The following is a 13,267-nucleotide window of genomic DNA, read 5'->3' as shown; positions in this document are numbered from 1 at the left end:
GCATCGATCAGGCTGGTAGGGGAGTGGTTAGGGGGTGATCAGGCTGGCAGGCAGAAGCGGTTAGGGGCAATCAGGCAGGCAGGCAGGCGAGCTGTTGGGAGCCAGCAGTCCCAAATTGTGAAAGGCATGTCCGATTGCTGGTTTAGGCCTGATCCTGCAGTCAGACATCCCTCAAGGGGTCCCAGATTGGAGAGGGTGCAGGCTGGGCTGAGGGACACCCATCCCCCAGTGCACGAATTTCGTGCACCAGGCCTCTAGTCCAAAATAAAATTGAAAGAAAACAAAAGGTCTTGCTGATTCCTTCAGCCCTGGAGACCAATCAGACCTGCTACAGAGAAGGTGCCGTTGCTGGGTGACCACAGCCAGACTGGTGGCTCTTCGGAACCTGCATCAATTAAGTGATTGGGACAGGAGAGAATATTTGCAGGTAAAGTGTGGTCCAAAGTTCATAAACTCCTCTGATGAGTAGATTCATTTTCTCTGCACACAAGGCATCTCATGCGCATTCAGGGTAGGGCTACTATTGTAGAAAGGGGTGTTGGGAGAGACATATCAGTGGGGGTAGAGACTGAACCCCCTCTGCAGGGTAAATGGCACAACTTGTAGGTTACTATCCCCGCCCCCTGAGAATAGCAACCCTCCCACCTCCCATGTTCCAAACCATGAGTCCAAGTGCCAAGAGAGGGCCCTGGTGACGATTTGGAGAGAATTGCTTTATATTCATTCTAGAGACGCAGGCTCCAGGTTCAGTACTGGGCAGGGCCAGGTGGGACCTGCACCAACTCACTGAGAGCAGATGCCAAGTGGCTGATGACTTACAATCATCCCCAGATCATCTGCTCCTCTGTGTGTGTGTGTGTGTGTGTCTGTGGGGTGTGTTTTGTGTCTATAGTGTGATGTGTGTGTGCTGTGGTGTGTGTCATGCACGTGTGTGTGGTGTGTGTGGTGTATATGGTGTCTGTGGTGTGTGTATGGCATAGTGTTTGTGTGTTATGCACGTCGTGTGTGTGCTGTGGTATGTGTGGTGTGTGTGTTATACACCTGTGTGTGGTGTGTGTCTGTGGCATGTGTCCGTGGTGTGCATATGTGTGTTATTTATGCATGTGTGGTATGATGTGTGTTGTGCACATGTGTGTAGTGTGTGGTGTGTGTGTCTGTGGTGTGTGTGTGCATGTGCATGTGACATGGAGGAGGCAGGGGAGGCTGCGGACTGGGCTGATTGGGCACTGGGACTGGGTAGTGCTTCTCGAACAGCAGGCAGGACAGAGCCTGTCTGAGCTGCTATCAGAAAGGCCCCAGCTCCTTCCAGCAACCAGACCCGGAGGCCCAGGCTGTGAGGCCAGGGAAGGACCCGGGGAGGAGCAGCAATAACTGGTCTGCTCACATTAACTCAAAGAACACGACTTTTGTCAAAGGCATTTTAGCACAAAAGTGCGTAAGTAGGGAATCAGCATAGACTATGGGAAATAAATGGACTTAGAAGAATCCTGCCTCAGAAAAGTGTCCAGCAGCGCTGTGTCCTGGCTTTATAGGAGCGTGTCAAGGGGGACTTCCATACCTCCTACGTCTTACTGGCAAAATGATGAAAACCCGTATCATTGATCTTTGCCAAGAATTGCAATTCTTCGTGCCCACTCACCTGAGAACGGCTTAAAACCCTATACCACTATTGCTCATGAAAGTTTGACTTACTAGCGTTTTCTTCTGCAGAAAAAAACAAGATTTCTGTGTCCTCAGCTTGTCCCTCCAGCCTCCCCTCCACAGACTTCTCCTCACGGCCCGGCGTGTTCACACCTGTGGGGCCCAAACCCAACGGGGAAGCAGTGCAGCCTCCCCCGCCCCAGACAACGTCGCTGGGCTCTAGAGTGGCCGGAGGGCCAAGTAGACCTCAGAGCATGCGCAGTGGCAGGAACCACAGCAGCCAAGAGACTGTTTAAGGGCTTCCCGGCCTGTAGGACATACTGGGCTCTGGGGAAGAAGAGGGGCTCTGGGAGCAATCTTGGGGCCCCTGCGATTCCTCCTTCCTTCACACATATGCACAGAGCACCTAGCGTGAAGCTCTATTGAGGCATCTGGGATGTCAGTAGAGAAAACAGGTACAGCTGCTGCCCACCTGGAGTTTTTGGGCCGTGGGAGGGAGCTGTGCAGGGAGACAGAAGAGTGACCAGAATGCGTGAGTCATTTGTGTGATTCATTTGTATGATTTGTTATGAAGTGATAAGCACTGTGGAGGGAAAGAAAGAGAATGAAGGGAAGGAAGGAGGAAAGGAGGGAGAGAGGGAGGCAGGGAAGGAGGGAGGGAGTTTGGTTAGAAGATGAAACCGTAGAGGGGGGGTCAGGGAGCGCCTGGGCAGGGTGGGGAGCAAGGGGGCTGGTGTGATTGCCAATAGACAGGAGTAGCCTCTGAGCAAAGCTCGCAGGAAGTGAGGAGACCCGCTAGGAGGCCAGGGCAGGTGGGAGATGGCAGGTCAGACCAGGTGGTGGCAGAGGAATAAGAAATGGGTGGTCAGTTTCTGGTAAATTGGAAGGTAGAGCCGTCTGATTCCTGATGCTTGGATGTGGGGTGTGAGGGCAATGAGCGTCCAGGTTCTCTTGAATTTGTGGAAGGATGAGTGGAGGAGACTAGAAGGATGAGTGGAGGAGACTGGCAGGGAGAGGGTGAGGGGAGCAGGGACTGAAGCAGAAGTTCCAGTGGGTCCTGTTGAACTTGGGATGTCTATTAGACACCCCACTGGACTGTCCAGGAGGCAGAGGCTAGAGTGGTAGGGCTGGGAGTTGAGGAGGGGCTGAGCTGCAACTCTAAACTGACACGATATTTCAAGCCACGGTTCTGGGTGAGGCCCCACAGGGCACAGGAGGGGCCAGGACTGCACCTGGCACCTCCAACTTAAGGGGTTGAGGAGGGGAGAACCAGAACGCCAGAGGACAAAGGAAATCCAGGAGAGGGGGCGGGGAAATCGGGGTGGGGTGGGGGGTGAAGAGAATGAAGGGGAATGGGCAGCCCTGGAGCAAATGCTAATGAGGACGCAGGTCAGATGGACATGCAAACTCACCAACTCCGTCCTGGGGCTCAGAGCCACCGACTCTTCATACCCTTGGTTGTCCTTCCTGGGCTGTGAAGGCTCATCCCAGGGTTCACACTTGGTTTCCATCAAGGGACCCCATCAAGTTCAATGCCCAACGTGGTGACAACAGGGAGTCAAGGATATGAGCTTATTTATTTAGCCTCGAGCTTCCAGTACAAAGCGGCCAGCCCAAGGTTATCACAGAGAGTTAGAAAAATAAAAGCACTGCGGCCATCACGTTCGCAGCACGAAAGGCAAGGTCACCACCAGTCCCCACCTGCACAGACAGCGCCAGCCTTCCAGCCGCTAAGGCGAGGGTGCTTCCACTCCTGGGGGGCGCGGCATTGCTGTTCTGAACCCTCACAGACTATGGATCCACTGGAGCACTTTCTTTCAAAACCAAATAAAAGAAAACAATCTAAGGGTATTGATCAAGGAAAAGCCCAAATAAACCCGTTGCCCTCCAAATCACCCTGACGTTGCCCTCCAAATCACCCTGACGTTGCCCTCCAAACCACCCTGACGTTGCCCTCCAAATCACCCTGGGTCCAGCCCCTCCTCCCCCTACTGTGGGCAAGCTCCTCAACTTCGCTGGGTGTCTGGTGCCCTCTGTAAACGGGGATGACCACGCCCACTGCCCGCCGTGCTCAAGGATTAAGTGAGATACAGTGTGTAAGGGCCTGGCATATGGCGGCTGATAAACAGTAACCCTGATAAGAGTTATCATTTTAACCGTCAGGCTTTAAACATACTTCCCCAGGAGATAAATTTCTACCGAGATCCTCCAACCCCCCACAAAGCCCCAAGTCCACTCCTGACATTGCTGGGTCTGCCCTGCCCCCAACCCAAACCCCCGCTGTCCCCAGGGGCCCCTAAGGGAGGACCACCCAGCGGAAAGCGGCTGGTCCCGGGCCTGTGGGAGGGGCCCCTCAGGACTTGCTCTCCTCACGCTGGCAGGAAGGCCCTTTGCGGGTGCGTGGCTGGCTGAGGGGCCACGGCGTGAGGTGCTGGCGTGAGTCACATCCCACGCCTGCGGTCGGAAACTAACCGTTGCCATCCGCTGTGCACACAGTCCGGCACCCGTGACCTTCCTTGTCAGGTTCTTTCTTGTTGGCTCTGGACTTGGCCCCCACCCACCTGAAGGGGAGACGCCCAAACCCAACAGAAAGAGCAAGCAAACTCCAGCCTCCAAACCCAACCCAACCCAACTGTGGTCAGCCAGGCTGCACCTGCACAGCTCACCCCAGCACAGGGCACCCCGCCGGCCTCCCCTCACCCCGGTCCTCAGGGAAGTCTCTCACTCCACAGGACCCCTGGGGACACGGGTTTGTCACCAGGCAGGGAAGGTCAATATTTCAAACCCAGCGTGGAACATCGAAAGGGTTTCTGGTAAGTTTCTATAATGGCCTAACTGAAGTCCTCGGCTTTTTAAATTAAAAACAAACAAAAACAAAAAAAAACCTAAATATGGTTGAGCCTATATTTTCCTTTCACCATCAATAATAATAATTATTAATTAAAGTAATAACTATTAAGCACTTAAAATGTGCCAGCTCTCCATGAGGTGATTAGCATATGTTATGTGTTAATTTCACAATATCCAATGAAATGCACTTTATCTTCCATTTTACAGACGAGGAGGCTGAGGCCCTGTGAAGAGGCAGAACAGTAGGTGAATCCGGGGTCAGGATTCAGACTTTGTGATGGGATGGGGTGTCTCCCCTCCTTCTCCAAATTCCCCTTCCCCCAACACCCCCCCCCCCGCCCCCCGCCACGGCTCCATCATGCTGATGCTGACCCTTTCCCTTCATTCCCACCCTCCCGCCTGAACTTGGTGAAATAACCTGGAAATTTGGTTCTCCATGGGTCTGTGGTCTTGTGTTTTGACATCATGCCTCCTGTTTCAAGAATCCTTTCTTAGCTCGGCTGGGGTGGCTCAGCAGCTGAGCATTGACCCAGGAACCAAGGGATCACAGGTTCCATTACCTCCCGGTCAGGGCACATGCCTGAGTTGCAGGCATGATCCCCAGTGGGGGTTATGCAGGAGACAGCCAATCAATGATCCTTCCTCATCGATGTTTCTATCTTTCTATCCCTCTCTCCAAAAATCAATAAAATGTTTTTAAAAATACTTTTTTTAAAAAACAATCTTTTCTTAAAATTGTATGAAGTCTCCCAGTCACATTACCAACAGCTGTTCAGATTCAATTCTGAGTTTTATTCGTATCATTGTCTGTCTTATGAAGGCACCTTCCTCTCCTTGAATCCCTCCTGATTCCCTTTTCCAATCGGCTGGAGTATTTCATGCGTCAGGTCTTCATGAGAAATAGCACGTTTCTGTACACCACGCTTTCCTCTCTCTGTTCCACAGGAAAGACGAGGTTTTAACGTGGCCCCACTGTTCTGCTGACTCTGTGTCTTCTAGGGACACCCCCAGACGGACACACATTTAATTTTTTTTCCTCTTTATCCTTGGAATCCCTAAGTGCCTTTTAAAATCATTCCACCCAGCACTGGGGGAGCCTTTTTTAAAAATATGTTTTTATTTATTTCAGAGAGGCAGGGAGATGGAGAGAGAGAGAAACATCAATGACAAGAGAGAGTCATTGATTGCCTGCCTTCTGCACACCCCACACTGGGGATCGAGCCCACAACCTGGGCATGTGCCCTGACTGAGAATCGAACCAGTGACCTCCTGGTTCATGGGTTGACGCTCAACCACTGAGCCATGCCAGCTGGGTGGGGAGCATTTTTGACTTTAGCTCAAGGAAAACATCCTGTGTCTTTGATCATTGCTTCACCGCCACCATGTCCGTTCTCCCTTCCTGGAACCTGTGACATGAAAACAAAAAGGACCTCTTCATTTTCCTTCTTCATAAATAGTCCCTGTGGTCCGCACCTGTTTGCCTTTTCACTTGGGGGTGGCCACACTTCCTTGAACTGCTTTGGGCTTAATTCATTGCGCCAGAGCTCAGCTCTATCCCACCATTTACGGCCTCTACTGTTTTTCTTTTATTCTCCAAAATAATGTTTTATCTCCAAGACATCTTTTTTGAATCCCAATTGCTCATATTTTAACAGCAAAAGCTCTCATTTCCTTCCTTTAATAGCTCCTGAAATTTTCCTCAGGGAACGCATACTGGAACGATATGTTAGGTCCTCCATGTCTTGTGGCCCCGTGTCTGGGGACCTCTCATTGTCTGCACGGATGTGTAGGTCAAAGCTAAGACTGATGGATTTGGTAGCTAGTGTGGCTCTCTCTGCAAGCAGCCTAGGGGGAGTCTTCGGGAGAGAGTAGAGAATGGAATTGGGGGTGGGGGTCAGCGGACATGCTTGCTCTGGGGATGGGGCAGAGGATGGGGGGCAGGAGGGCTGGCTAAGAAGCAGCTCACAGGGGCTGGCTGCACTTTTGAGCCAGGTGGGTGGCGATGGGCCCTTTAGTCTGCAGGCAAAGGCTGAGGGGTCACTGTGGAGAATTCCTGGGTTTTTGATGAGTTTCCCATATCTGTTCCAGGCTTGTCCACCCACACTCCCAGCCTCTCTGCTGGTGGGATTTGGGGATGTCCCTGAAGGTCAAGGGAAAGGCCAGAGAAGCTCATACACAGCAGAGGCCGGGCATGTGTGGGCCCTCCATTGCTGCCTGCGACCCTCCCCCACCTTCTTTATTATGGCACCCAAAGGGCACTGCAGCGCTGCCCTCGCCCCCGGGGTCCCTGCTGAGGGCCTTGCCAGACCGGAGAATGTCCCTCGCCTCATAGCAGGCAGCCCCTGGGGACAATCGGAGGTCAAGGGCCACGCTGGCTGCTTTACACAGCAAGGACCCTGCCTGATTATCTGTCTCTTGAGGTCCCTTGCTTTCCCCTCCCCTGACCCCCAACAGGATGACCCACCAGGGCGACTCAGCTGCACCCTGAGCTCGGGCGGGCTCTGTGCCCTGAGCTTGATGGGAGGTGGTTTCGGTGGAACATGCTGCTTCTCTCTCCCGGGGGATGAAGCTGACCTGATGGAACTGGGCCCCACAGGAGTTCTGAAACCCCACTGAGCCCGGGGATGCCCTGGGAGGGGTTGTGACGATGCAGCTTCCACCTGTCCCCAGTGCAGCCTGGCTTGCATTTTCTCCGGCTTTTGTTTCCTTATTGTTCTCCTTCCCTCCTTCCCTCCTTCCCTCTTTTGCTTCTTCCTCCTCCGACAAACAGGTAAATCCACACAAAGGACGGTTCTGTCCCCAAGCGGCGCCCCTCAAAGCAGGTACTTCTGCATGCACACCTCGAATCTGGCCTCCGCCAGACTCGCAGCAGGGAAGGGACGCGCTGGAGACCTTCAGATGGTGACCAGAACGCATCCAGCACTTGGCGGAAGATGCCTGTGCAGCCAAAGGAATGGGTCTGCAGCCAGCGACCCACTTCTGGTCTCGCCACTGCCCGCACTGCCATTAATATTAATTAATCATGACAATGGAAAAGAGAATTGTGAACTCCAGAAGAATATGAGATACGGGAACAGGCATCCACTTGCTCCATGGGCTCCTCGCTGGTGTCTCCCAGCCTCCTTGCCCATATCTTCCCCACAAAAGCAACGAGGAAGACAGAACAGTGAGGTCACGGCGGGAAAAGAGGACAGTGGAACTGTTACCAGTGAGACGATGGGACCTCAGGTCTTGTCTTCTTGAAGGAAAGGTTTCAATCAATAGACAACGTGCAGCAAAGCAAGCAAGAATTCCTTGGCCAAAGCAAAACCACACTCAGGACAGCGAAACAAGGAAGGGCGTAGCAGCAGTAGGAGAGCCTGGGCTGGGCTGCTTTGGCTCACTGGGAGGTCAGAGAAAAGGGGGCCTCAGACAGGCGCAGGGAGTTAGCCTGGGATGTGCTGCTGCTGTCCATTGCTCCCCTGGTTGCAAGCCTCATGGGGCCCCTTAGAGGGAAGAAAGGGGAAGGGAATGGCACAGGCGTGCTCCCCTAAGGAAGAGTGCTCACTGGGTCCTGTGTCCTGAGTGTATTGCTCTCTCTCTTGCAGGCGGGAATCTCAGGGCAGGTCTCAGGGGAGGGTTTCAATAGAATATTCATCAGCTTCCCAGGTGTGCTCTTTCAGGGTCCTGGTCTCCACTGATTGGCCAGTGTCAGGGCAGGGGGTCCTTAGTCAATGCAGCTGGTTCTGAGGCAGCCATGGTGTCACTTGTCTGGTTTTACTACTTTTCTGGGCCTGGAGCTGACATACAAGTGAGGCCTAGATGCTATCTTTAGGGAGGAAAGGTCAGGGGAGGAAAGGCCACCCTGGGGGCCAGGTCCTTGTTTCCCCCTTGTTAAGCACCCAGGGCTTTCTGCCCTCGGCCCATTGTACTTGCTCTGCTCATGTCTGTCTAACTGCCTATAACAGAACCAGGCCCTGGAATGGGGTAAAGAGGAAGGACGACATGCAGATCAGCACCCCCAAATCCCAGATATACATCCCCAGTGGCCAGGTCTGTTACCTGAGCAATATGGATACGGGATGCTGTCTGTAGGGTCTCCTGGCCCATTGCGCATGGGGAATTCACATAAGCACGAACATTCCAAAGGCATGGGGGCAACATTGCGTATGTATGACATTTTGGACAAAGGAGACATGGTGGGAGGGAGCAGGGTCTTAGGTTTCAGAAGTGAAACGGGGGATTTACAGGTAGTGAGGAAGGGCAGAGCACACGTGGCAGGAAAATTCCTGTCGGGCAGCCCAGATACAATGGGACACAGGTGTGGGGTGGGCGCAGGCTCTGCCAGCAGTCTTCCTGTCAAGCCCAGTGCTGAGGTGATTATGCTAAGGCTCCCATCCTGAAGCAGGTATTTCTACCTGAACCTCTCGGGCAGGAAAGGGGGAGGGTCAAGATTCTTTCTGAGTCTTGTTTCTTTCATAAATATAAATATAAATATAAATATAAATATAAATATAAATATAAATATAAATATAAATATAAATAAATATAATCTTGTTTCATCTTTCTCTTCTCTTATTTTTAAAACTGATTTGTTATTGATTTTTTAGAGAGAGAGAAACATCAATGAGAGAGAAAAACATCAGTGTTTCAAATCCACAACCTGGGTATGTGCAATGGGGAATGGAGCCCACTGCCTTTTGGTGTATGGGACGACACTCCAACCACTGAGCCACACCAGCCAGGGCTGAGTCTTTTGTTTCTTAATAACTGGCTTAACTATCAATATCCCCCAAAGCACAGCTTTTCTGGAGGGGGTGGGGGCTATGGCAAACCTTTGGTCCCATCATCTGCAAACTTAAGGCTCAGCTCTCATTTTGCATTTTTCTCTTCACTGTTAACACGGTGTCTGAGACACAGGAATAGTCATATGTTGACAATGACTTAACACACAAGGCATAAATGGAGAAACCAAAGAAAGATAGTACAAAACAGAAGTTTTTCCAAGGGGGTTTTTTAGTTTAAACTACTTTGTTTAAAATACCTTCTTATTGATTTCAGAGAGATGAAGGGAGAGAAAGAGATAGAAACATCAATGAGAAAGAAACATCCATTGGCTATATGCCCCTATGCCTCTACTGGGGATAGAGCCCACAACCCCAGCATGTGTCCTGACCTGGCATCGAATTGATGACCTCCTGGTACATGAGACTATGCTCAACCAACTTGTTCAAACTATCTATATATATAAAAGCCAAGCAACTGGAATGACTGAAATGACCAGAACAACCAGTTGCTATGATGCGCACTGCAGCCAGCCAACTGGCCCGATCTGGGGCAGGGCCGGCTGGCCAACCTCCGGCAGTCCCTCCCCCAGGCCAGCAGGCCCCAATTGCCCCATTAGGCTGGGCCCTGGGCGGGGACAGGGAACTGGGGGTGGGTGTCGACGGGCATGGCCCCTTTCCCAGGGGGGCCAAGGCCAGCTCCCTCCTCGGGGCCTGTGACCAACATCCTGCAGCCCCTCCCCCAGCCAGCAAGCCCTGGTGGCGGTGCAGTGGTGAGGGAAGGAGGAGGGGAGGAGGCAGAGAACCTCACGGTGGCGGGGCACTGAGGGTGGCATCCGAGTCCGGGATCCGTTCCTTCCTCTCCCAGCCTGGCGACCGTCACCTCCTCTCCCGACCCCCCCAGGGCCTTCGGACCCCAATTGGCCTGGCCCCGATTGGTCTGGCCCCAATCGGCCCTGATTGCCAGCCAGGCCTAAGGACCCCACCTGTGCACGAATTTTGTGCACCAGGCCTCTAGTTTTTATGATAATACTAAAATGTTACTTCCATCTTCCATGCTCATTCTCTCCTGCATGTTGGGTAGAATTTTCCAGAAGCTTCTTAACAGACTGAATGCAGGACATAGGAGAATCTAGCTGCCTTCTATTAACACCAGATAGAGGTTTTCAAAAACTGTAAAAAAACATCATTCTTCTCACTAGGTTTTAAAGTATAGTTTTAATTAAAATGTTACTTATGTTGCTGTGTGATGGGTTTATTATTAAATGAGTTGTTACATATTGTTTAAATCTCTTCGTTTTTTAAAAAAATATATTTTATTGATTTTTCACAGAGAGGAAGGGAGAGGGATAGAGAGCTAGAAACATCGATGAGAGAAGAACACCGATCAGCTGCCTCCTGCATACCTCCTACCGGGGATGTGCCCGCAACCAAGGTACATGCCCTTGGCCGGAATCAAACCTGGGACCCTTCAGTCCTCAGGCCAAATCGGTTAGGGCTAAATCTCTTCGTTTTATTTCCTAATTTGGTAACTTTTGATAAATGCCATCCCCATAAACAACAGCTATTTGGGGTCCTCAGTTCTTGAGGGCATAAAGGGGCCCTGAGAACCCGTTTGAGGAGGGCTGGTGCAACAGGGAGCCAAAGCTCGTGGTCACAGTAGCCAGAGCCAGTGAACACCAACAAACCATGAGGACAGTCTCTCCAGCCAAGCACCACCGATTTCCGATTTCCGGAAGCAACCCCTGGTTAGTTCCATGGGCTGGAGGGGGGACCCTTTCTCACCTTTAGGGATGTGTTTAGTGACCACACTGGCTCTTTGCAAGGAGGAGGCCCATCTCACTCCAGGCTCTGGTTTCCCTGAGTGGACCAAGGAAGTGATGGCTGCCAGTGGAAGCGGGCACAAAGGCTGGAGAGGGAGAAGAAAGGGGGCGAGGAAAAAAGGGAGGGAGGAGGAGAGAGGAGGGGAAACCTGTAGGTGCAGTGAGGGAGAATAGGCCAGCTGAAGATGTGTGTGTGTGTGTGGTGCGGGGGGGGGGGGGGGGGTACTATCAGGGAGTGAGGGGTTCACTTCTCCTCCCTCTCCCTGCATGGCTTCCCAATACTATAGGAGGTGGTTTCCTTCTTGGAGAAGCGCTTCCAGAATGATAGGAAGGAAAACCCATGTTACCCCACAAGAGGACGGCCACATGTGACCGCCATTAAAACACCTGGAAAGAAAATCATTGTTCCCCAAATCCCGCCAGCACCGGCGTTCTCAGTCCGGATCCAGAACTCGGGGCCAGGCGTGGGGGCTGTCACTCGTGCCGCACCGTTTTCTGAGGAGACAGCTCTGCCATCCATTAAGGCTGCAGACGCTAGATCTCTAATGCACCAGCTCACCTGCAAACCTGAACTGGCCCTCTTCAGATTAAAAGCTCACGCATACACTAGATGGAGCCAGGAGTTTCCTGAAGGACAGACCTTAATTCGACTCGATTTTTAAAAATTTCCCTTGTGGTTTTTAATTATTAGAGAGAGCAAATGTCTCTGATGTTGAACTTACCCATCACGCGGCCTCTGTGTCAATGTCCTTAAGGCATCCCACGTGCTTCTTATAAGGTTACCTTCCCCTGAGAGCTGTCCGCATGGCCTTTCAAACCCCCAAGACTGGACACTGAGGAGTATATCACTCTTAAATTACAGCTCCTCCACAACCTTGATTTTGAAATGCGAATATATGAATGTATTAGCTCGGAATAAGCATGCAGATTTATGGAGAATAGCCATTTCGCTTTTATCAAGGGACCCAACGGGGCCTCTCTTGGTGTGCCTGGGGATTTGTTAAAGTTGGGATGTAGTTTGGGGGAAATGTGATGTAGCGTTAAAGTCATCTAAAAATCAATACAGCTGAAGCTCTCCGACATAACGGTCCCTCGAAGAGCTACAGCTGATTCTAACATTGAGAAGCCAGGAATAAAAGTCAAATCTAGAGTAGAAGTCACTGGAAATTGCAGTGAGGAGGGAAGCTGGGCGCCAGCCATCCCAGTGTGAGAGGATGGACTTGTTTCCTTTAAACACCTGACATATATTCAGCTGTTGGAGGTAGAAAGGTTTTTCTACTCCTTGTTTCGGCAGAAATCGATGGACTTAGCTTGTGGAATTGTCCTCCCTGCGTTTAGTAGCTAAAATAAAATAATCCTCATTGCTTGAATTACTAAACACATCTCTGCAGTCCAGGGGGGTCTACAGACAAGCAAGTGTTAATTAGATAATCCGGCGCCTAGAGCGGCTGGGGGTGGGGTGCAGAGGGACTCCGCAGCCCTGGTTTTGGGTGGTGGGATGGTGTCAGCAACTTGCCAGGTGGACTCAGGGCATCCTGCAGGCGGTGAGCAGGCGGCGCCCAGCAGCATCAAATCTGCATCGCTGAGGAGCATGGGGCGGAGAAGTCCAGGGTCAAAGCCAGTTTCGGAGACCCCCTCCCCCAGCGGGAGACGGTGGGCGTCTGGCTGCAGCGAGAGCAGCCAAGCCTCCCCCTCCTCCCCCATCCCGGGGCCCCAGGATTTCCTTGGAGAAGTCTCCCAAGCTCTCGAGTCCTCGCCTGCCTCCCCCCAGACCTTGATCCGACCACTTCAAAATCGCGGAGGCCGCAGTGGGGCGGAGGGAGGGAATGAGCAGGAATGGGGGCCTGGGGTTGGGGTGGGCGCACGGGAGAAGCCCCGGGAAGCGGCCAGCCTTCGGTGGGCTGGAGGGCGGCCCTAATGCACTTGGCGAGGGGGGGCGGGGGCGCAGACTCGCTGACTCCGCAATGCTCAAGCCTCCTTTACGACTCCCTGCTCTCCTCTCGGATCCGAGCCACCCCTGCAGCCCCGCCTCTGCGGGGCCCGAGGACACCGGCGGCGCGCCCTCCGCGCGGGGCCGGGGGTTCAACTCAGGCCCTCGCTTCCCCTTTAAGGGTTTCCGAAACTTTCCCCCCTGGTATCAGATGAGCCTCGTCACATCCGTTGGCCGCGGCCGCCGGGGCGCGTTCCGAG

General features: G+C 52.5%; 1 long non-coding RNA gene across 2 annotated transcripts; it reads right to left on the bottom strand.

Moving 5' to 3' along the window:
• Positions 1–329: 329 nt before the first annotated feature.
• Positions 330–3,688, bottom strand: LOC118677179. Of its 2 annotated transcripts, none has more exons than XR_004974344.1 (3): positions 3,607–3,688; positions 3,054–3,455; positions 330–385 (listed from the first exon to the last, which is right to left on the bottom strand). It is a non-coding gene; the product is annotated as an uncharacterized LOC118677179 (long non-coding RNA). The 2 variants fall into 2 exon arrangements; XR_004974343.1 differs by lacking the exon at positions 330–385 and adding an exon at positions 1,733–1,794.
• Between the last annotated feature and the right edge of the window lie 9,579 nt (positions 3,689–13,267).

Source organism: Myotis myotis, unplaced genomic scaffold (assembly GCF_014108235.1).
Source record: "Myotis myotis isolate mMyoMyo1 unplaced genomic scaffold, mMyoMyo1.p scaffold_m19_p_2, whole genome shotgun sequence".
NCBI classification, from domain to species: domain Eukaryota; kingdom Metazoa; phylum Chordata; class Mammalia; order Chiroptera; family Vespertilionidae; genus Myotis; species Myotis myotis.
The sequence above is the reverse complement of the archived record's forward strand: the minus strand, read 5'-3'. Positions and strand labels throughout refer to the sequence as shown.